This window comes from Aphis gossypii, chromosome 3 (assembly GCF_020184175.1).
Source record: "Aphis gossypii isolate Hap1 chromosome 3, ASM2018417v2, whole genome shotgun sequence".
NCBI classification, from domain to species: domain Eukaryota; kingdom Metazoa; phylum Arthropoda; class Insecta; order Hemiptera; family Aphididae; genus Aphis; species Aphis gossypii.
In genome coordinates this window covers 48,545,950-48,573,108 of record NC_065532.1, presented here as the reverse complement: position 1 = coordinate 48,573,108, position 27,159 = coordinate 48,545,950, and the positions used below count along the sequence as shown (strand labels likewise).

Genomic DNA, 27,159 nt, shown 5'->3' with positions numbered 1-27,159 from the left:
AATTTGCGCTTTATTGGAGTGGCTAAGAAATAGTTAAAACAAAATTACTATTAATAAAAAATGTTATTAATTTGTTGGCTATTGTAGAATTTTAAGTTTGAATTTCATTTTTTTTTAAATTTTAAATCGATTTATATACAAACATTATTAAACAGATCACTATAAGTGAAGAATCCTTCAATTAGAGATATTTCAAATATAGTATATTATATATTTTATTACACACCTAAGTAATGTAATAATAGCATTATATTATTATTATTATAATATTTTATCGAATATGCAATAGTATTTAAAGGATTTTACCGATCAGATAATTTAGTGCATGTGAACTGATCGTATATTATATTATATTATATTATTCATACATACAGATAGCGTTAATTATGTACGCGTAATCGGCTATAGGTAATAATATGATGGTTTAATGCTATATAATACGTTTATATAGGTATCCGTATACTGTTTACGGACATACTATATTGTTACAATATAAACGATGCATCTTAACGCATAACATATTATTATTGTCAACTGTATCCGATTTGTGTAACTCTAGAAACATCACTTATACAACAATTATTACGTAAGCCAAGTACTTTATTTTATTTTGTGTTTTTCAGGAATTGATGACGTGTATCCGCATAATAATATTATGTACAAAGCCTGCAACATGTACTACGAAATAAATGGCAAACAAAAATTCGTAAGTAAAACTTAACTGTATAATATTAGAATGTATATTATTTATTTTACCTGATTACACTTTAATTTAGTTTCAACTATTTGACAACTTAATAATCACGTATTGAATCTATTTTATCTTTATAAATTAATATTAACAAACGATTATTAATGATATTGTAGTATCTGATTATATATTTTGTAATTTAAAATATAAAGCACATAATGAACCTTTTTAGCAACTATCCGAATTCTGAAGACTTTATTATATAAATATTAAATTCAAACTTATATTGTAATTAATATTTTTGAAACATAATTTCGAAAAACTGTCACAGTAGTAAAAACTATTCATATTATGAACAAATATAAAGTAAAAACTCAACATTTACAAATTAAAATCTCTGTTTGGTTGTTATTAATTATAAATCTGAAATGGCTAATGCATATAATTATATAGGAGCTAATTTATGTAAAATGTATTAAAAACTGAATTACTAATTTTCATTAAATATTCAAATAATAATGCAGCTGGTATCAAAGTTTATACTGTTCGTAGAAGAGTGAGTGTAAAATATTATGTTCGAGAACCGACATGCGATGAGGCATAGTATGCAATATTAAGTGTATAATTATATAAGTATAGATTACTATGTTTAATATACGAGCTACTATTGTATATTATTTGCTCTATTTCGTCCATCTATTTAGATCTAACCTGACGTACTCTGTTCGCCGGCAGTGGGCGAAATAAAAAAGGCTATCAGAACCCAATATTATTATATAAGAATGTAAGGTTTATAATATACACGAATAAGAATCAAAATAACTGTGATATATCGTCCTTCGCCCAAATTATTATAACTAATATAGTGCTGGCGGCCACCAGGGACAACAGTCTAACATGGTTAATATCATCTACACAGTGTAACATTGTCAATAAGGTACATATTATATATATATGTATATGTAAATATAGTGACGTCATTGGGGCGTGATAATTACGTTCTTCATACAATGTGGTCATAATTGTTATTGTCGTGGCAGATTACAACTCGGTGCAGCGACAAAAGAGAATGAAAGGCAAAATACACGTTTTGCTGTAAATCGGTCAAAAATTTGAATAGTAAATTATTATACCTACGCGCGTATAATACGTACTATGTACATTATTATTTTTTCCATCGCTATTTTACGAATGAATAAAACATCGTATTATGATTTACAGTGAGTGCGCGCCGACGATGAACAACGTTAATGTTCTAAAATTCTAACTTTTAAAATCATGGTGTTAAAATATTATATCTACAAGCCACGCAGCCGACCGACTCGTCTGCTGCGGACTTGCATTAATTGCAGCAGTTACATTTCACCACAAAAATAATGACCATCATAATAATATAATCGATTCTACTTTATATAACCTATATAGTATATATATATCCCTTGTGGTTTTTCGACATAATATTCTCGAATAATGAACGGAATAAACCGTGATAATGATGATAGTATATAATCGATATATTTTTTCATTTATTCTAAACGCTGGGTTTCAGTGAGAAAAATTTAACAAAAGTACCTATTTTATACAAAACGTTTCTTACTCGAGTTATCGCGAGTCACCGCAAACACGCCTCGGTAGCAAAAATAAAAAAACAAACAAATAATATAAAGCTATAAGAAACTAAAATATCGTGATATGAAACATTAAAACGGACTTATAAACAAAAGTCGTATATTATAATATAGCGGTTGCGTCCACCCGCGTAAAAGTTTACGAAGTTATATACACGTACACGCTAAACACTATATATCACTATATAATATGTATAAAAGGAGCGAGCACACGAATACGGTGATCAATCGTGTAAGACTACAATCGAATATTGACCCAGTGAAAAAGTTCGGGAAATCGAAAAAGTTTTCACCAAAGTGTTTTAAGGGCACGTGAGTTTTGCTTTAAAACGAACCGGCTTTTATTATATATACATATTATACATATATATGCTTGCGTGTGTGTGTGTATGGGTTAATACCTAAGCGTGCGGTTACGTCTAAAGTGTAATAAAGATTGAATAGCGCACAAGTCGTAAATTTCACGGGTTTTATTTAACAACTCAAGGTATGCTGTGGTGAAAATCCATTCGGGATAAAATATATAAACGGCCAAGCATTTTCGCGTGATTCCGAATGAAAATAAGTAATGAGACTATATTGTTCTTAAATTCTAATCTCATAAGTGGACTTGTATTCGATTACGTGTGTATACATAATATATAAGTGTGTAGTATGTCAATATTGCTTAGCAATTTAGAACTTTCATTTAATTACTACTTAACCAGATTGTTTAGAAATCTACCGATAACCATTTAGGTAAAAAAAATTAAGCAGTGTACTTTATTAATTTTAATTCCGGAGAAAACTTTTCCTCCTTTTAAATACTATAATACTGCTTCATGTTGATGACTAGTGTTTCAATTTATAAATTAAAGTTTTAATATAGTTGTCCGTAAATAATGATATTACATTTTAAACTGCCGTTTCGTTGATTGCAAATAAATCAAAAACTGTTATTGGAAATCACTAAGAAACATTTCTGGCAATTGAAATATTTTCATTATAATTACCTACCAATTTAAATTCATACAAAAACAAAACGTATAATAACTAAATAGAATAGCCATTTTAAACAACATCAAAGCTTTAGTTGATTTAATGAATAACTGGAGTAAATGGAGTAACTATATAATCTAAAAATATTATTCATTGGCCCATTAATATCTTAAACTGTAAATATCTCACAAAGTCAAATTTAATATGCAGAAAATTAGAAGTATAAACGTACTCCTAATAGTCAATTCGTTATTGAAAAAAATCGTTTTTAAAAGACACTTTGTCGATTGAAGTTCTCAAGGACAAATGAATCATAATAATATTTCACAAGTAAAGATTCAAATCGTACAAATTACACATTATTTTTTATTTAACTTTCTTGGTGAATAATATTAAAATTTATTTGTGGACAACTCGGTCTCCTTGAATTTGAATCCAAGATAAAAAAAAAAAAAATCGCTCGACTATGAAATATTAATAACTTAGCCATCGACTCCATCATAATATGGCGTGATGGATTTGTTTAAAATTGTTATACAGAGTTCATAATTGCAGATGAAACCATCATATTGTTGCAGTTCTTACGTGTACCAGGCATTGATATTCAAATGTTTATACTTTAAAAGGAGTGCAATAGAAAAATTGCATAAATGCAATTTGTCAATAACGTTATAATAATATATTCACATCTTTTATGCAAGTGTATTGTAACCTTCAATCGCATCTGTATAATATTATGTATGATAATTTATTATGTTCCGAGTTATTTAAATTACTTTACAAAAACTAATTTGTTTAATGTCAACGTGTGAGAACAGCGTTTAATTAAAATAGGTCTCGCTTAATTGCATATTTGAACGTTATTAAAATCAATTATCTAGACGTTAGTGTATAATATTATATGCTACTGCAGAATATTAAACATTATAATATAGTATACACACACACATACACACATACACATGTAAACATATTACATAGACATTCGCCAAAAGTAAATAATATTGAAAATTCTCACATATATTATTTTATAATAAAGTATACTCATAAATATTTGCATCATCATTTTTCTGGTTTTTTTTCTGTATATGTAAATATATGCCTTTAATTTTTGTAGAATTATTGTAATCGTCAAACCAATATACAATTTTACCACGGGCCACGCTAAGACTTTGTAAACTGTTTTTATGTTATTGACCTTCGACTGACAGCAATATCCACATTTGAGTTTCTACTTATAGAAAGAGTCTTGACTCATACTATTGTATATTTTTAATTGCAAAAATAAAATTGGCAATAATATAATAATAATATATTGATACGCTCCACGTGTGTAATATATCGTAAGCTTACAAATTACATGTATAAAATACCTATGTTAGTGGTTACGACGAATTCATTACGTTGATTTTTCTTAACTTTTGTATACGTGGGCCACAATTTATTTGGACTATGATTTGCATACGAGGCAAACGATTTAAAACAATTGTCATCAAACTCATGCAAAACTTCTGTACAAACAATTAAGGTTTAATACTATTGAAAATCTATGTATATCGGTGATTTGATTACAATTATTATACAAACAACTACCAGCATTTATTGATCGATTCGATTTTTATTTTAATGTACATCAACAATTTTAAAATTCTTGAGAGGGTTAAAATGCAATACAAGATACCATGATTCAAAACATTTTCGAAGACTCGTTTAATTTAAATAACTTTCTAACTTTCGATCTACTATACAGTATTATAACATTGTTTGAACCCAAAACTTGCAACAATTCTGCTGATTCTAATATTTTAAATTGTCTTTTCTACTGACAAAAATCTAGATATAATTCGTGGGGTTCTCTCAGGGACTAATGAAATGTAATTATTAAATTAAAATTGCAATTTAAATGTCAGGTTCAGTATTATTCTGTAATCTCTTTTTCGTTTTCTTGAAGTTCGTGTTATAAAATATGTAATATAGTATAATGTGGAAGCATTGTGCTTCGCGTGAACTCGATGAGTGCTGTAGGATGGGAACTATCATGGATAGGACAAAGAGCTTACAGTTACTACGATAACGACAATAATAATAGTATAGTAATAATAATAAAAGTCTCCTCGTGTTCAGACATATGGCAATTTATGTGCAGGATTTATTTATTATATACGTTATATATCGTCCACCACAGTCTTGGGGATTCGACGTGATAACGATATTAAAAATAATAAAACCATTTTACCGTATTTATGTGTGTAGTGTTATTTTACATTTATGCGGTCGAGAGTCATCTTCTCCTATCGGCTCGCAAAGGTTGTAAATAACCGTACGTCTGACAAATAAAACATATTATTATTATTATATTCCACATATGGATTATATTATTATATATTATTATACATATACAAGAGCACTCCTGGCCAACAACGGACTGTTCGTTTGTGTGTGCATGTGTACATACTAAGAACAAGCCAATTGTTTGCTCAAAGACAATGGACTGAAAAACAACCCTTGGAAGAGTGCCAGCTGATATAACCCCTTCTTACATCGCTAAAGTCCTCTCACGTCACTACTGAAGCTGATCGATTAACGATCGACTCATTAAAAACATTTCAAGACTTATTATGAAAAATGTCTGTATAATCGATACATCGATGTGTATATTATATTATTATATTTACGGTGTTAATTTACAAGTCTGCTTGTAAATATATGCTGCAGATATTATCCCATATAAAAATATCGAAAACGTAATTATGTCACAATTATTCACAGATATATAAATATCGTACCTATAAAACTGATAGTAACTAACCCCCGTTAAAAATGTGTGTTGGCATAATTGTACTTTAATATTTTATATTTTATTTTGTGTTCACAGGTTACTCAGCAAGTGTTGATGTACAGTCGAACGAGCCGTCATCTTACCCGTGATATGGCAACAAAAATTATGAAATCAATAATCAGAGATTCCGTTTTATACAAAATATCGCCGGTAAGTACTTTGATGATACTGTCCAGTAATATTTAAGCGTTAAATTCACAACCCATATGTGGTCATAATATAATATTTGTAAGACACGAAAATCCGTGGTATTTGGTTAAATAGCTTCTAGGTTTACTATACTTAAATATTCAATTTATTCGGGACAAATCAAATAAATGGGGACAACGGATAAACGTTTTCGGGGATGATAGGGTTTTGCCGAAAATATTATTAATGTGGAAAATCAGAACATTTTGACACAATGAATCTCTTCCGTTACATTTTTTCCCGATCGTTCTTCTAAAATAAGTCGCGATGATCTCACCTATTATTTTATTGTTTTTTCCGACTAGATCGGTCAACGACTCTCTATATATTTTATATTATGTACGATATTATATAATGACACATAGCATGTACGTCTTGTTATAACATATATATATACATATATGTGTGTTAATCGCGCACGTCCTTGTACGGACGCCACTGCAGCTCGTTCGTACGTGCAATTCAAACGCATTACAAACGACACATCAAACACATAGATTGTAATATTAATTAATTGGCCAGGAGCCCGCGCAATTAAATAATATATTACGCGCGCTGCGGCGGCGGCGACGACGGTCATTTCGGTATAGCGTCCGCCGCCAGCATTATAATGATAATAATAATACTTATCATAATATCATTCGACTACCAGTGGCGGTGGCGGTTGCGGTGACAATATAATATTATTATTGTAATATATCAAGTAGTCGGTAAAATTTACATCGCTCGCTAGACAACATTGCGTCATATTATAATAATCACACTGCCGGCGTGGTCGGAGGCTAACCGTCGAATGCAACTCGTGACCCCACGATAGCGTATATTATATGCGTGTGGTACGCATAACACTTTATTGGTATTATTTTTACTTTTATTATTATTATTGCACTCTTCGCGAACGACGTGCGAGTTGTATTATTTGTGACGATAACACAACGATACGGTTGCTGTACGTTTCCGATTAAATACTGATTGATTGCCGCCTCGACGACGTCGATCATATTAAATTATTATAGTATACACCATGTCATATCAATCGTGACGCGTATTCTTGTAGAACCCGCGAAACGGTATGCCGAGATAGTGATGACTATAATATAATGTAATATCACTGTTTCACTTCCCACCCTCTAATCGCATTAAAACCAATGGATCATTTCATGTGGCAAATATGACAAATTACTTTTTGTTTTAAGCTATAACTAAATATGATGTTATATTGATTAGGGATTTGAGGTACAGTAATAATCCGCAAGAACCGACTATCGCGAAAATACTGTCAATTTAGTATCACAACGAGGACATGTTTATAGGAAGTATCGGTAAAATATTAAACTACATATTTATATTACATATTATTATTATTAATCTAAAAGCACTGAAGAATTTCGCTCACGTTTTCACCCGTTTCAATATTATATAGTACATATATTTTCGTCTCGCTATAAGGGTCATTTGAAAACGGAACGGGAGTAAAATATATTCGATCCAATTAAGGTCCGTCTTTTGTCCTCCCCGTCGTCGTATTTGTTATGGCGCACGCACACACAAACTCACACAAGTATGTATATTGTATACAATGGGTTCTTTCCTCGATACTACACACACTACGCAAGGCGGTGGTGGTTAATTACTATTCACTAAGCTTCAGTTTTTACCTACCCCTGGTGATAAAAATCTCCTTTTTATTTTAGTAGGATTAATATAATTCACCGATACGTTTTACGAATCGATGCTAAATTTATTACGAAATTCGTTGCCGAGTCTGTAACGAAAAAACATCTACACTTTTCCGGTCGGCGACATAGAGAAATATGCGCACCAGTTACATACCTAAATAGGTTCCTACATCTATAAGCTCTCCACCTTTTGTATTATTATTATATCAACTTATATCTCTGACTCGAAACCCATAAACAGTATCGAAATAATAATTTCGTCAATAATGCAATCTTTATATAACAATAATACGGATATTTGGCTTTAAATATTTTTGCTTTGTTCTTCAAATTATACTTAGAAAACATAAAAAACGGTTATTACCGTAATTCGCATTTTATTTTCTAAAACGGAATTTTAACAGCAAAAAAAGCACCCGCCTCAAGCGCGCATATTTATTCTATATTACGATAGGTAAAATTGTTATGCGTTCTTGTTAAACTAAATCGAAACGATTTTTGAAATCTAATACAGTAATACTATACTTTAAAATGTAAATTTCTAGATTTGTTTGTGAAATATCTTAATCCAATATCACAGTTGACTGTGCCATATACCGATTTTATTTTTTTTATTCATTTGGTTTACACTCGTTCAAAGATATAATAAAATACTATTATAGTATATTTTTAACTTAACAATGAATATACGTACTTAAAAAAATGTCACATTATTTCAAAATATGCATTTATATAGTGTCTTTTCTGCGGGCGGTTTCTTTAATTAATAATTTTTTCTACAGAAATATTTATGGTGTAATCCCGTGGGAATAGTTTAATATAATATAGTTTGTTAGCATTCGTCTAAAACGCAACCGGAATAATAATGAAGTGGACGTTATTAATTTTTGCTTTACACAGCAATATATATATGATTTTCGTTCTAATAAAAACATTGGGCGATAACGGTTTTGAACTTCATTAAAAATATTATAATAAAACTGGAGAGAATCCCAATTAATGCTCAAACCCTATTATAATTGGATATCGGTAATTGGACATAACAAATTCAATATTTACTCAGCTTTTGTAATTAAATTAAGTCGATTTAATGAAACTCGACAAAGGAAATGAATGTATTTTTAAAATTAAAACTCGTCCACATGAATATTGGAATGTAATTATTTAAAACTCTTCTATGGTATTTTTGGATTATAGTTTCTATTTAACGAGTAATGCCAAAATAATTGTATAATATTACATACGTATAAATATTTTTTTTTTCATGCCCAAGGTTAAGCATTCAAACAAAACTATATAGGCACGTTTTGAGTTTAAACGATTTACTCCTTTCACTTTAATTTTTCTTTAATAATTATTCATAATTTGACTAAAAATATAAAAATACTGATAAAACTGCATTACGTTTTATCACATACAATACAACTAATAAATAATATTATGACTATTTATTAGTTATTCATAATTATATAAGCAACTAAAAATATAGTAATATATAGTAATAGATACTTAGATTACTTTTACTGTTCACAGTTCATCAGCATTTGATATAATAATAATAATAATAATACATTATACTACTATAATATTATCACATTTTATTTTATTTTTTAAAATAAAATCAGCTTTATAAATTATTCGATAGGCGTTTAAAACGAACGGTGATAGCTTAAAATATTTTACGACATGGATTTTTTCAGCTATGGTTAATTAATAAAAAATAAAAATATAATTATTCTTAAAAAGATTATAATACAAGTATTCATAAAGCAATCCAATGTGAATATACGAAATAAATTATAGAAATAATCATAAATGACACAAAAAACAAACACACCAAAATATAATAATATAATGTTTGTTATTTAAATATAAGTCGTCACTATCTTATGTACCTACATAATATAATATAATATTATTTTATTATTGTTATCTTATCCACGCGTGAGTACGTGACTAACGTATAGGTTCAAAAAAGAGAATATTTTCCTTTTCGTTTTGGCGTGTGTATTAAAAAGTATAGGAGAGAATATGGCTGCATTAAAGGCATTGTGCTGTGTTATCTACATCGACATAACGAGTATTTTTGTGAAAAAAAAATCAGGAACAAAATAAAAGCTGGCAGGATGGGTGGATAAAAAAACCAACCCCAGACTTTTTGTCGAACACAATGAGTTGGGACAGCAAACAAACCTTCCGTCCGAAAATAAAAAGTCAGCGGTCGTCGTCGTACGGCGGTAAAATAATATATATTTTATACTATATAGAACGTAGGAAATGAAATTGGGAAAAGTCCGACGGGAGGTCACTGCAACGTTCATCCATCATTTTGACTATGATGGAAGACCCCAGTTCGAGTATTTTGTTCGGTGAATTTGGCCGATAAGGAGCAAAGAAAAACGATTTCCTGGCGTGTACGTTAGACATTATCATCGTTGTCGGGTGTATACATTTTTCACGTCCGATCACTTTTTAACTTATTACATTATTAATGTCGTTCGGTATAAAAGTTCATAACGATTAAAATCGATGAAAATCATATACTTTATTGTGTTAGACCAAAATAAAATAGACGCCTACACGGTGACCTCTGCATAAGACAATATATAACAAAATAATATTATATTGAATATACTTATGTATTTTATAGAATGATTTTAAGAGTAATACATTAAGTATTTAAGTGTATTGAAAAATTAAAGTTACAATAAATTATATTATTTCATATCACTTTAAAATTGCATCGTTTATCCATCGAATAACTTTAGATTTTTATAAATCGTATTTCATATTTTTAACTTCTGCATAATATAACCTTAAGCAAAACAATTTCATAAAATAATTAATGAATAAAATATACCGACGATATAGAACTAATATTGTTATTTCTAAACACGCTATAAAAGTTTAGATGAGTCAGTGTTCCTCCTCAGGTTATAAGTTCTGGTTGGTTTACGCCTATAGTTTCATGGGTCACTAGTGTAACATAATAATATTAGTGAAACGCAAAACAACTAATTAAGACCACTTGACGTACGATTAACGTTGTTATGTAAATATATCTCAAAATAATATTATGATTTGTGCGGGCGGGCGTTGAGAATTTTCTCGAATTAAGGACTTCACTGGTCGTCGTGGTATTGTTAAGTCGCCCACGCAGCGTGTCACTGTAGCGGATTGACGTTATTCTTCCTAACTTTTGTACGCTATATTATCGCTGTTGATTATGGACCTACAGACTCTTCTGCTAGTGCCCCCGCGGCGCAGTTGGCTAAGCCGATGACGCGCAATGAGGCGATGTCATCGACAACAAGACGGGCGTTGTAATATTATAATATACCTATCGATACTTAAAACTAAGTGTTGGCCAACCACTCGAGTTGCCTCCAGGATTTATATAAATATATACGTGCGTTACATACACGATACACCCGACTGTAATAAATATATATATTTATTATTATATGGTTTCTCACGATTTGTCGTTTATAAAAACGATGTGCGATAAACAGTATGCAGTATATCAATTATTAACACTTATGTGAAGTGGGTCTACCAACATAATAATCTGGACGGTAATAAACGAATAAATTCAAAAAAAAATTTTCCATATCACTTTCAAAGTTTCAAATATACAATATACACTTATATATCTTATAAATAGTAAGTTAATTCTTGTTCAAAGCGATTCTGTTATTCGTCATTTTAGTACACATTAAATGCATTTTTAACAGTAAAATAAAATCATTAATTTCATACATATACAAGATAAATATGTTTAAACGCAATATTCCATTAATTAAGATCAAATGGGAAACAGTATTTAAATTCATACTATAATAAACTCGTATTATGCCTTTATAGTTCAACACGAAAAATATAAATAATTTACAGAATATTCATTTCATTTTTCAATAAAATGTAATATATTCTTTTAAAATCACTTATTCTTTAGTATAATATACAAAATATATCTAGAATTTATTTATGTAAATTTACAATTGAATACATCTAATTATGATTTTTAATGTGGCTTCCCACCGAACATTAGTATTCTAGTTATTACCATTTCGCAACCACAAAAAAACAGAGTACCAAATTTATTATTAAAACATGCAAAATTCGATTTTCTAAAAAAATATTCTCATGTTAACAGCCACAGCAATATCCGTAGCATTTTTTTTCTTGATTACCTAATCCAAATTAAAATTTTTGAGTTTCATAAATATCAGTATATATATACAAGACAGCAAATTTATGGATCGAATTCGGATAAATTACTATACAGTTCCACGATAAGCATTCATGTATTATAATTGTGTGAGATTAAAAGTTTATTTTCAGAAAGTGAGTAGTAGAGGAGGTGTATCATAATCATATTGTATCTAATTGATGGCTGGCGGTTGTGCAAACGCTGAGACACACTCTGTATATATTTCGTCGACATTTCCGCTGTGACACACACACTGTCGTCGGGTAGATAAGACGTGTATACGCACTATATTTTTATGATACCGTGTATAATATATTATATAATATTACGGTAACAACATTCGAAAAATAAAAAAACGCGTGTAAACGAGATTATAAAAAAAAGGTTTTTTTTTGTTTTGTCCAGAGAGAACGATGATATTTCGTCCGAGATTATATTATACGTATAATATTATAATATTTACATCTCTAGTGGACGTCGTGACCGCTTTATATGCGATAGGCGAACGTGAGAAACTTCCGTGATTCTTTCGACGGTCGCCGGTGACCGCGACCCGCCGCTGGTGCTTGCTTGATATTATACATTATGATATTGAATATTGATACCTATATTATGGTTTTTTTACTCGATACGCTCGTTTATTTCTCAGTGAATGTGTGTGTTAACTTTTTTTCATACCTAATTAATATTTAACGTCATATTATATTTAAGTGTACCTAAATGTTTTCAAAAATTCTATACCTAGGTATATTTGTTTTTACGGTATTCAATCGTCTAAAATGCATTTTTTTTTTATTGTTTTTGGTTTCATACTCTGATGCACAAGACGTTTCTTTAAAATGTATATTCATATTGTTTACAATATATAGAAATATCAATCAACTCAATCAAATGCATGCTCTACGAATTCTCGCTCCATTATAATGCAGTATATTTGTCTAAACTTAAAATATTTATTAAAATACACTGATTTATATTAATATATTTATAATTTATCTAATATATTATTATATTCTGCGTCAGAATACGAAATAAAACATACGAAAATTGCCATGAATAACGATCAATTAGTTGTAAAATGCGATTTTTCTGAAGAATAAAACCGTAGGTAGTGTTAAGTGTAAGTACCTACTTCAAAGTTTTAAAAAAAATTTTCTCACCAATACAATGATGATGTTTTATAAAACAGCTTTGAATATTAGAAAATGTAAAACAGTTATAATAATAATAATAATACTAATAATAATAATAATTGAAAAGCACTTGTCGTACTATGACTGCGATATAAAATATATGTTATTATTATTATTATTATTATTATAATTACACAAACCGGTTCCCTTTCCACTCTACTCGTCTCTTTACAAATAATAAAAATAATCTTTTATTGTTTTTGTCATTAATCAACGAACTGAAGTGCTACCGGTATCGTTGGTATTATAATAATGTTATTATTTTTTTTTCGTTTGTTCCACGGCGGTGTACCTACATTTCTATCGCCGTCGCGTACAATAATAATATGCACACCAATAATATTATAATATAACCATACACGAACCTACCTACGACGTTTTACGACGCCGCACGAAGGTCCTGATTTTCGTTACTACAAAAGGAATATACAACTGCTGCTCGTGCACGTCGTCTCGGGTGCGCGTGAGTGCGTGAACAGGCAATCGTGACGACCGCTCATGATAAAAACATAATAATAATATACAGTAGCCGTTTTTTCGGCGGACAACAATGGGTGCTAGAACGTCAGTCATGGGTTGTTCAGGGGATGAGAGAAAAACAAATGTGCGCGATTTAAAACTACGTTGGATTATTTTTTCTCCCCCCCCCACCCCCCTTCATCGAAAACGCCAAAACAATAGAAAGGCCTCCTTGTCGGCGACGATGACGACGATCGAGTGGCGACGACGATTAGGTATTGTTCCCTCACGAAAACTGTGCGTATTTACCGCAATGCTGCTACCCATATGGTCATTGATCACAGGCACTCCGACGCGAGCAAAATCGTTTTTAAGAACAATACTTATCGTTATTCATTTGTATATAATTTAATGATTGTTGAAGCGTCCGTGATAGTTAAAAATGGCCTAAAAGTTTTCATTTCAATTTTCTTTTAGTAACGAACTCTTCACCTGTAAGAATTAATATCCTCGTAATAATACGTTTTTGTGAATTCCGTCTTACATCTTTTAAATATAAAGACGAATCATTGAAATAATTGTATTTTATGCATGCTCACTCCTACCATATAAATTGTTATTTACATAGGTATTTTTTTTTTACATATAGTATATCGTATACCGTTTTATTCATCGGTTCATCAACTCGTTCAATATGATGTTATACGATATACCAAATATAATATTGTATAATAATGTTATATACCTGTTGGAAATAGCATGCACGTTTTAGTCTTATTCTGCGTCGTGAGTAGCGCCTATTTTAATTTATTATATTATATTCTTAGGCACCTGTTTTATCTTCTCTGTACCTTATCGTAAATAATATTCTGCACTTATCGAAAACGTCCGCGTGCTTTGATGTTCATCTATACGTGAATGACGACGCGAGTCGAATGATAATAATATTATTTACCAGCGATTAAACCAACAATACCGCGTCCGTCGGGAAATCGTGGCCACTGTTATAATAATAATAGAGTGGCGGTGTTGATTGTAGACGCAAGTATTGTCTCGGCAAATATTTAACGCCAACATTGTTTGATTGCCACCGTAACCGTAACGAGACTGTATACAAAGTCCAACTAGGTATAGACGTATAGTGTTTATAACGTCGATCAACTGGATATTTGTAAATACATTGTGAATAATTTACTGTTTATGATAATATCAATAATTAACTATACATCTTCAAACATTTTAATAAGTACTCCGATGCACACAATATGCCGATAATGACTGACGGCTAATATAATTGTATTTTCGTATCGAAATTTCTAATTAACTTACAAAAGAACTATTGATATTCCAAATAAATATACAAACACTGGAGGCACCAGTTATGAACAGTAATAGTTAGAATAGTTAGAATACCGGTTTCAGTAATTACAATAATATATCATGACGTATTTTGTTCACTACTAATTTAAAGGGGATTTATATAGGCAATTTTTTCGGATAAATTTAAAAATATTATAAACTAAATCTATTCGTTAAAATATAGTCTAATACATTTTTAATTATAACTTATAATTATTATTGGTATTATATCGGTATAAAGTTCTTGCAGTATAAAAATTAAAAAGAAACAACTTTTGCTATAGTATCGATTAAGTTAAGTTGTTATCCGTCTCGTGTGAAAATTTGTCGATCACAGTCTATTACGTCTGGAACTTTTTCTGTAGTAGTATACCAAGCAGGATTCGTTATCTTTTCAAACGATTTTTTTCATAGCAAATAACACGACGTGTGCAGCGTAGCGTGAAGGACGGGGTAGTTTATCGGGTTTATCCACAAATACGTCGCTTCTTGTGTAATATAATAAATAATATCTAGTATTTTTATATTGTATTTTGTATTGTTTTCATTTTATTTAATGTAAAAAAGTTCTGTATATTTTATTTTTTAAATTTTTTAAATTGCAGATATTACCTAAATTTCGAGGTAAAAATTCGTGACCCTTGAATCACGGAAACGTCGAAAACCCACGGAGTGAACATGGCTGACGAGGGTATTAAACGCCTTCCGACTTAGGAGGTTACTAAGCAAAACGATCAGGGTCAGTACCACATAATATATTATAATATTATTAATTTTTAAACGAATATGAATATTCTAAGTCTAGTTCTATTGCCATACTATAATAATATATATCTCGTCCTCGTTGAGTTCCACAGTAGCCGCGGGTACTTCTTCGCTGTGCTCACATGGTACTCGGATATATTTCATTATTGTTGCCATGGTATTGTCTCGGACGACAACGACTACGATAACAAGTCCACGGGACTTACACTCGATTATCGCATTTATTCTACCGTGTCCTCTCCACAACTTTATACGACGTCGTGCTTAACGCGTCGAGATCAGAACACACTCACACTCTAACATACTCCCAATTATATCACAATTACGCGCGTGTGTGGAGCGAAAAACTAAGTCGACGTACGATACTATCTTCCATAAGCGAATCTTCGTTTCCTTCAGTTATATTATAAAATATATAATAATAAAAATAATAATAATTTACCATAGTCGTCGTCATTGTGTGTGTTTCTATTGCGCGTTTCCGGCTGCACAGTGCTCTGTGTATACGACGACTTACTGCTACGACTGTACACGGTTCGATACACTTGATTTTCATTTATTCCCGGCTCCGTGAAGATACAACTTATATTATTTATCCAGAGAGATCTATATACACTGCTATAATAATATACATGCTTACATTATATACATATAAACCAAATCTCTAGGTATTAATAAGTATTGTATTATACAAAGTGATTCAACAAGCATATTAATCCCTTTTTTTCTTCTAGAATGCGGTAGTCATTCAAAATCTGATTTTTGACATTTTCAAATATTGTATACTTGAAGAAACTATTTTAATATCTATTAAATTATTAAATTTAACAAATAATTCTTTTGAAACATTGGCATATCATGATAAAAATTTTAACAGTACCATTTAAGTTATTTTAATTTATATAAGAGTACAAGGTCCATAACAATGCATAGGTATGGGAGCTATATGGGAGCTATTGGTAATTGAATAAAAATTTGATAGTAATTATTCATATTAAATCTATCAATATTTTAAAAATGGTTCAAGTAAAATAAATAATAAAACCGATCATATATTTTATGTTTTTTGTAAAACTATTTTTAAGGACAGTTAATCTTAATAATATGTGTTGTTGAATCACCCTGTATAATATTAAAATCAGTATATACTTAACATTATAATGATATTATATTATACGTATGCAATATGCATAATACCGTTGCGGTGGTTCGTGTATATAATATACTAGTATACTGCCACCACAGTGTAATATAATATTATTATATTATATAGATTTAGGTAGGTATATTATGAATATAGGTATTATTATAAACGTATCGTAGTTTGTCACGGATGTTTTGCTCTCGGATAATGGTCTGTAATCGTTCTAATATACTGTGTATACATATTGTATATTATAAAATATAATAACATTACATCATATAGATGTACCTATAGCTGTTATAATATCATTATGTCATACATATAATAATAATAATAATATATAGACAACGGCGTGTATATATGGTATATAGGTATAAAACGTTTCCGCGATATACGCTTATTAATTATATCTATATAGTTTTATTATTACTGTGAACACATTTACTTGACGATTTTTTATTTATTCTTTTTCTTTTTTATGATGTGAAAATACTATTTTTAGTTTATTATCATCGTCGAATTGACAAAATTATATTTTTTGTTTTCCGTGTGTGTTGGAGGTTTAGAGTTTAACGAATTCTGGTAATGTTTCCGTTCACGAAAAAAAAATGTTTAATACTATGTGTAATTTAAAACCGATAAAATCGACACCTACGCCAGATCTTATGGAAATCACGACAATAATTTAGAACTTTTTCAATAAAACTAACTGATCGTTAAATAACACCGACCCGCTGCTGCAATGACGATGACAGTGTATTAATCGGTTGTTTCGGAGGGAGTGTCTTGGGCGGAAATAGATACAATGTGGACTGTTAGTTAAGATACAGGAAAGCCGCTCCTCTATCCTTTAGAGCCGCATTACAGTAAACCTTCGACGGTAATAATGGAAAAAAAATAAATAAACAATGATGATGGAGCAAAACTAATTATCAGTTTCCGGTAATTGCGTTTTTTTTTTCTAATCGTTTTAGGAGCGGCTTAGCTTACTAAACCAATACCTAGACTACAATATACTTATTATATTATTTAACTATTTATCCAAAATTTATTTTATCCCCTACTTCGATACTCGTGCACAGTTATTTACTTGTTTGACCAATTAATATTTCGTTTAATAATAAACATACTATGTTTCTCTAGCAGGTTGTTTTAAACTTTATATTTTATTCCCTATTTTAGGTTTGTCGATTATACAAAATTATTGTTCTTTGGTTTTAACAAAATACATGATGATCGACAACAACAATCCATCGCTTGGTAAAGAACTTTTTCAATTTCCTCAGTACCTTTGTGTGTTAGTGTGTGTGTGTGTGTGTGTGTGTGTGTGTGTGTGCTTGTACGTGTGCGTGTACGTGCATTCAATTCTTTTTACAATTTATTATAGACGCGGACGCTGCTTACAACTGAACATTTTTTATTTGAATGCTCCCACTACAGTTGTCTGCACAAACGTATTATTATACTATTAGAGGTACGCCTATAATTGACTATTGTTGGTTTTAGAGTGTACACTTTGAAGCGACGTCTTTTCTCTTGTGTGCGAAATTTATTTGCAAACAGGGTTGCACCATTTCGCTGTCACGTCAAGATAATGTAATGTGATTTATACATAAAACTTGAACGAGTCATCTGGCTAATTGTTACAAGAGTCGGAGTGAAATTGTTCTCGTTGCCCTGACCCCCTCATTCGCTCGTCCCGGTTTACCGGGTCCGAATTCGTCATCGAGACCCGTTTTGTTTGCACCGAGTTTGTTTCCCGAGACGATTAGTCAACGTTATTATCTCCTATTAAAACATCCCCGGGCAACGTTTTCTCAGATCTGTAACCCGCATTAATCTTCCCGACAAACGTTTTTGTCCCTTGAAAACGTAATTAATCGAACAACATCTGACATTGAACTAACTTTACGAAACTCAAACTACTAAGTCTTCTTTTGAAGTGCCTTTGTACTGAGATTATTTCATTTCAAATCAATATAAAATGCAATAATATAATTTATTACTGTAGTTTATACACGCCAGTCGGTTTTCGGGTTAGGTAATTCCCAAAATCCAAACGCCATAGACTATAATATTACAGTATACACTGTAGGTACTTAAAATATGATGCAATAAATCACACACGCGTTGTCTATTTATTAAAACATGCGTATAAATATAAGATAATTAATAATTATTTATTAGCTTTATAATTATTTTCTTGATAGTTCGCTATTATAATAATTTGTCGTTGGTGATTTCAGTTGACGTATACAAATTATTATTTACTTTTTGATAATAATAACTAATCCCTTCATGACCTAACTTTTACTTAACCAATCGTGTTTGATTATAATCACGTGCTTCTGATTCATTCTGATCCTTATTGTACAATTTCGAGAAATAAAACCGACGATCGAATCGTCAAATTCAATTCAGTGTCATCTCTGCCACTCGGGTCTATGACATACGCGCTAGTGAAGTAATTCAATATTTTCGTGTGTATGTGTATATAACTACCGGCGACGGTCTTGTTCGTTTCCGTTGCGTTTTTATTTGATTTATCGAAAAAGCTTTTTGGTCGTACTGCACACACCACTAGCCACCTCTGCAGTATACTACCTACACTACGTCATGTATAGAACACTATACGTACGACTGCAGCGCTGCGCTGCGCTCTTCGGTCCGCAAACTTTCTTCCCTTACCCACCCACACCCACGCACGCACAGTGCCGACCATTAATCACGTTGTTTCCGCGTCACAACCATTGTTTTCGGTCCGGAGCGTCACGGCGTTTAAACTGCGCGCGCTACGCCGTGCGTGAGGAAAACCCCGGGGACGCGGTGGCGGTGGCTGTCAGCGACTTTGCTTCGGGCATCAATCATCCCCGGCTATATCCCCCGCGATGGCTCACCCTCACACCTACACGCCTCTTGTCGTTCTCGTACACCCGTCAATATATACACACACCATCCACACCCATAACCACAGTCGCCTCCATCAACCCTTGGCCGAGGCGTTGCCATCGAAGTCCACGGTATATTTCATCATAATAATTTTACACACGTCGGCAAAAAAAAATCTATGTACCTATGACCTGCTCATATACATATTGTCATATTTGTTTGTATATATTTACATCCACTATTCACTTCTGCAAGGCTTGCAGCTAATCATGATATACCCCTACGACGGCCGTTATTTGTTTTCGATCATCTCTGAACAATATTCGCGTACCATTAGGTGTGGATTTTATTTAAACTACAATTATTATAGATTTTGTTTGACATTAGATCTAATGGTAATCAACAAAAATAATTGTTCCAATTGAATGTTTGAGGATTGAAAGCCATATTTTCTTAAATTAATTTGGTAAAAATAAATCGAAATCCGTCAAACCGTACATAGTTTTTCACCCCTTCAGAACTGTCTGTATTATATAATGTATGTATAATACCGATCTACTATATGCTATAAGGTTTCATTACGTGTATATTATTGACGTTTGCGTGCGGTACAGGATAAGAGCTGTGAAACCACATGGCATTGAACCGCAGTGGGGAAAGTATCGACCATAGGCGTGCGCGCGCATTGAGTACGCAAGGTATATATCACTACGGCACACTCCATAAATCCAAGAAGGAGCCCATTTGTTTCCCCTCAAAAGCCTTTTTTTTTATTTCTATAAAACGCAATAATAATTATATGTTAAAAATTTCGTTTCCAAAAATATCCTCTAAAAACATAAACAATAATAAAAAGTTGTAATGTTTGTTTTTTAAAAACAAATGCTAAAACTTTGATCAAAATTGATTAAATAATTGTTGAGTCTATAAGCTACACACATTGACTTTTTTTGTACATTTTAACAACAAAATATAGACTTATAGACGTATGAATTTATTAGGTAGAGATAGTTTAGTTTTCAAAAGAGGTGTTAGGGGTATACTTTAAAAATGACTGTTTTATACGATACAATTAAAACTGTTATTTTGTCTTTAAATGTTGTTCTAGATGAATATTTATAAATTATGATATGGGGAATCCTTGCTATAATCAACGTTTTTCGCGTAATAATTACGTCACGTTGTCGTTCGACTGTGAAAAAATCATAACGAAAAATACGTTGCGAACTCTGCTTATAATATATTATTATAGAACTCTGCGCGTTTCCACGAAACTCTTATGCCGTCTGCAAATTGTAATGTTATTATATAATAATAATAATAATAATATGCTGTACGGTTTCCGAGAAAATATCATGCCCGCGACTTGACGATAAATCGCAATAAGATTATTATACGGTTTAAACTACTATAATATTATATTATTATGGTGCTTTTTTTCTGTTACAGGATCGCAGTAGTCAAAGCTATTCCCGAGAATTGTGGTTGAGTTTCGACGGCATAAAAACGATATTGTTCTTTAGAACCCAATGCGAATTGTTGCAGTCAGTATGCCGCAGACATAGACGTATGTATAATATTATGATAATATTATTACCATGGCATGATTTTCTAGTGGTGATTTTCAAAGATTTATATTAACTGATTAACTAGTTAAAAATTGTATTTATTTTTAACGTTTTGACTTAAGAATTTAAATAATTTAATTGACTGATTAAGTAGCTTAGGTTTTTTTTTCAATTGGTTTAAAATTTTATAATTTTTTTAAACTGAGTTAAGTTAGTATTTTTTTCCATATTAACTTTACTTGACGAGCTAAATTAATATTATTTTTAACTATAAACTTCTAGTGTTAAATTAAATTAATTTGCCTTGTATCAACTATTGGGGATTTCTATAAATCTGAACAATTCGATATTTCGCCAGACCTGTAGCTCTCTGGCACTCTCTTCATTTTGTGGTTATAATATTAATATTATTATTATTATTATTAGAAGGTACACGTGTATATTTATAATGATGATTAATGATGATATGACGTAAAAGGACTTTTCTAGAAAACCAATCAGGATTTTGTAACTGTTTACGGTATAGTCTATTTTCGGTAACTTATTTATTCGTTTCTTCCAACCACACCGTGACGCGTAAAAAATATCATTTAAAAAAAAAATATATGTATATATTATATACACACCCATTACCCATACTATGTAAGTACACAGTATGAATATTTATATTTTATATATAAATAACATATTCGCTGTTCTTTATATACGCATATAATATTAAACGTTTTAACATATATAGATATTTCATTTTTATCCAAACCCTTGTTTCCCAAAGTATGGATAATAACAATAACAATGATAAGCACTTGTTTATAGGCCACACATAGGACATTATACAATTATATGATAATAATTATCATTTCTTCCTCTATAACCACTTCCCCAAAAAACCTCACAGACACATCGTTCATCATATTCGTTTCGGAACAGTATTTATTTGAAACTTGTTAATTGCGAACAACATGAGTGTGCGACATGAAATAGCCGTACATAAAATGACATCCGTTCTGGTTTTTCATGTGTAAACAAGTCTTTCGCACTCGACGTTTTAAGTTTTTTTTTTTTATTTTATTTTTTTTTAACACTCCGTTGGCCGTTTCATAGTGTATCGGTTCTCGCAGCTGGACGGGTGCCCGGCACTGGAAAATATTTTTTAAAAAAGAGTTCTTGTGGCGTGCACGTATAAACATTTCACTGAGTGCCAAACTGCATTTGTATACGTTATTATGATATATTTTTAAATTTATCATCTGGCGTTCATATTTTTAGCTTTCAGTGCATCATCGGCAATTTAATTTATTATTATTCTGGTGCAATATTATATAGTGATAGTCTTAGTGGTGAAGTAGTTGCGGTGGTGCTGGTGATAGTATTTAACGGTAGCATCTAATGTTAGTGGTAGTATATTTATTAGTTACAACCGTAGTATAGTAGTAATGGTAGTAGTACAACTCATCGAGTTTTTTCCCTTTTTTCTTTTCTTCTTTTATAATTCTACGGTTTCTCATTTTGTACGACGCCAGCAGTCTCTATCGAGGGCTCTCATCAATCAAGACTCGAACGTGGTAAAAATCGAGCTCCGACAGTTAAAACTTGTCACGCAACCCTCATTTTGCCCCCGACCGACGCCAACTACTCTTTCTATCTCTATCTTCCCGTCGGTGTTCCGAGACTTTATCTTTAATTAAAAAGGTCTTTCGATGTATAAAATGTATATATATAAAGTGTTACGCCGTGATGCACTGTATGCTTTGTGTGTGCGCGTGCGAAAAGTTTCTTATTTTCCCAATTAATATAAAAGCAGTGTCGCCAGACTGGCTCGATCATTATCAAGATACCCCGTTTAGTAGTCCCCAGAGGTCCCCGCGATCCCTTATTATTTTACTGAATGGTGTTTTTTTCTTTTTCCATAAGTATAATAAATCAATATAATGATGAGGGAATATTGCTGCCATTGCGTAGCCTATATTTATATCTCAAATTTTTCAGATAGCGTATTCAAATAGTATGATATAATATACAATTAATTTTATACATGATCGTACGGTTATCATTACTAAAAACGCGTTTATTTGTATACAATATATTTTACGTAATATCATGTAAATAAACCACTGACAGTCATGTTAATATATTTTACAATAATTATTAACGCGTGATCCTTATAGATTAATAATTCAACACTATACTGGTCTGTTTGTTCTTATAATTTACTTAAAAATGATTTCCTTATATTTCCTTAGTTTCTTATGTTAATATTTCGTATTTCTTCGGCATTAAACAGTATAATATTATTTCAGAGCAGAGTTTATGTCACTATGCGACCGCTAAAAGTTTAGAAATCAGACGGGTTGGAGTTAAACTTCATTACGCGTCGGCATCCGGCCAAAAGTTAAGTAGATATATACTCCTCTTTCCTTTATCTTACCCTAGTTTTCCGCTGGCGTTTATACACTCCCATATGTGTGTGTGTGTATATTCAATTAAATTATCCAACGCTCCACCACCGTAGGGGGATGCGTGTGAGTTGACGCCACCGTTGCACACTCGAGTGTTGAAGACTTTGCGGAAGTAGTTCCGGTTCGCGAACTGCCAAAAGGTTTTCCGGTTTCTTCGTGTCGGCTCCCCGTTAACGAGATAAAACCCATCTCCGAACAAACTTATACGAAACTGTAGTATGTGGTGGCTGAACAGTGGACTATATATGTAGTAATAATGTTGTCGCCGTAAACACTTCAACGATTTCATCCCACCAACGACGAAAACATTATTTTATGGGTCGCGCGTTGTGAATATAATATTATATTATAATATGTATTTAATATTAGCTTAGGCAGAGCGAAGGTCTCGTCTATGTATCGCGCATTAATTATTTAGCCGTATAAAATACACGCTGGCTCAAAATAACATTTTGTGATTGTACACCTGTCGTAAATACTTAGCTAAAGCAAGGGACGTAATTGTGAGTCGGTAAATGGACAGTCGTTCCCCTCGCTTAAACCTATCAAAAGTTTACGAAGCCATTCCAAATGTGTTCGAATAATTTAGTTAAGCAACACACTAATGCTTAAATCGATGAGTTATATAATTTCAGTGAGTCTAAATTATCACATTCGGGAGTAAAATAAAATTACATAATACAGACCTTTGTTTTACAATAGATAAAGCGTAGCATACATTTTGTTTCTTACTATCGACTAGGTATATTATTTACGATTTTGTACATAACAAAATAATTTTCGAATTATATTTGAAGTCCTATTTATACACTATTATTTACTAAGCATTTTGATCTAACTATAGAATGTACTTGTAATAATATAACATGCACTGTACGTTTTTTTTTTTTTTTTGCTGCAGTCGTTACGAAGTGTGCAAAACTGTGAAAGGGTCGCTTTAGGAATGGGCCGAATAAGAAAGATAATATTGTAATTTTTTCAACTGTAATATTGCTGTTAGCAGAAAGTTCTATAAATAAATTTTAAAATAATATGCAAATAAAAGAAATAATATAAGAACGAAGGCGGATGATTGTTCGTAATGTACACGGTGATCGGTGTGAACGCGCGACGACGATAAAGCATCAACAGTCGTCGCCGGGCATAAATCAACGCCTTGATACCGGACGGCCGTAGCATAATAATCGAGTATTCTTCGAGTGTATACGACTGGAGGGGGTCACAGGTTGTAATATTTCCGATAAAAGAAGGTATATAGATGTTTAAATTAAAAATGTCTCATTATTATTATCGAACCCAACGCTGCGCCATAATAATAATATTATTTTACCACGGAATGAATAAAGAATTATTATAGTTCCTATGCCAGTTAAATCGAGAGGCTGTCACGTCGCAAATCCAAAACAAGATTGGATGGCGTGAGGTATATAGACTATATAGTATGATATAATATATTTTTATATTATTATTGTTATGATACAGCGCGGTATATATAGCCGAGTAATGGCGAGTGTATATTATATATGTATATACATGGACGGAGGAGAGGTGTATTATGTGTGTGTGTGTGTGTGTGTGTGTGTGTATTTTTACTTCTCGTGCAAAAGTCACGTACCTCGATTTAATTGCGCGTGGCGGGCGTGCGAGCTTCAATCGTAAACTATATTATTTTCTTATCACGTTTTTTTGTTTCTTCGTCGTCGAGGGGAGAAAAACAGCAGTACCCAGAACACCCTACAACCCGTGCTTGCATTGCACATTATGTATATACACTTATGTATATTGGTATCCGATGTATATATTGCATATTATGTAAGGTACAATCTCAACTTTTTCCCGTATTGTATATTATTATAACAATGCACGATAATAATAATACTATACTATCGCGACAACTACAACGATTAGGAGGCACGTCCGATACTCCTGTTTCGTCCGCGTTCGTTTTAATTGATGGTCGTATAAATGTATAATAAGTATCGTACAATTAATATATTTTATAACGTAAACCTCCCAGGCTATCGAAATTGTATGAGTTGTATCGTAAGAGATTATAATACACATAGTATATGTATCTATGATTAATATTGAAACAAACCAATTTTGATTAACTATAAATATTATAATTCATAAGCCGTAATAATAAAACACTTGGCCAATATTATATTAGTACGGATATATTATCATCATTATTACCATTTTTTTTTTTGAATTCTTCCTCGCTGATCTATAGACTTTTTTTCCGGGGGGCAGATTAAAATATACCTATTCGTTTATAAATTTGTAGGACATAATAATATAACAATAAAGTACAATGTATACAGTATTAAGTTACATAATATATCATGTTTATTTGATTTGACGAATCCATCTTTAAATTCGGTAACACATGTTTGTGTATGTGTTGGTTAAATAATTTTCATGCTTCTAAACTGATTTATTCTGATTCTGAGTGGCGTGCGTGGGCAACTGTGCAATGTACTGTACACATTTATAATGGGTATGTACATTAATCGATAAACACTCGTCGTAGCCATCTTTCGACAATGCCTGAGGACCATTTTTTTTCTTAAAAAACTTTTTACAACGAAGCTCTCCTTCTATATAGATCGTTGTCGAGTAAAACCTTAATTTTTAACGCTGTCAACAAGACCACCACCGACGACACTCGTGCCTTTGAGTTACACTCGACTATACCTTCAAGCACAATAATAATATACTAAGTGCATATTTCAATATTCATTACACGATAAAGGGTATTCGCCAAAATCCATATAAGTTGTCGTCGTCATGTATGTAATGTCGATTTCAGAAACTTGATGGCGATGATAATTAATCTAAATTTTCCATTATAAACTAAAGCGAAATACTATATTAAATTAACCTATACAACGGGATAATTTACCAAGTATGTTCTTATCCATATTTTAATTTAATAATAAATGTTAAAATTCTGATTTTTGGAATATAAGGACTTAAGGAGTTGGAGTGTCCTTAAATAGTACAAACAATTTCAAGAGTTTGAAAATAATTATAGTATACTATAGTTGAAAATTCAAAAAATTAAATTTTATATAACTGCATTATTGAAGTAAAAAGAGAAGGG

The 27,159-nt window shown here is 31.4% G+C and overlaps 1 long non-coding RNA gene across 4 annotated transcripts in view; it reads left to right on the top strand.

Annotated features, from left to right (window-relative positions):
- LOC114122857 (uncharacterized) overlaps positions 1 to 27,159 on the top strand; it is a 108,133-nt gene that overhangs the window by 35,383 nt on the left and 45,591 nt on the right. For all 4 annotated transcript variants that reach the window (XR_007604852.1, XR_007604853.1, XR_007604854.1 and 1 more), the window contains exons 5-8: positions 624 to 706; positions 6,173 to 6,286; positions 15,834 to 15,967; positions 21,476 to 21,593. This is a non-coding gene — a long non-coding RNA (uncharacterized LOC114122857). The remainder of the gene's footprint in view (positions 1 to 623; positions 707 to 6,172; positions 6,287 to 15,833; positions 15,968 to 21,475; positions 21,594 to 27,159) is intronic.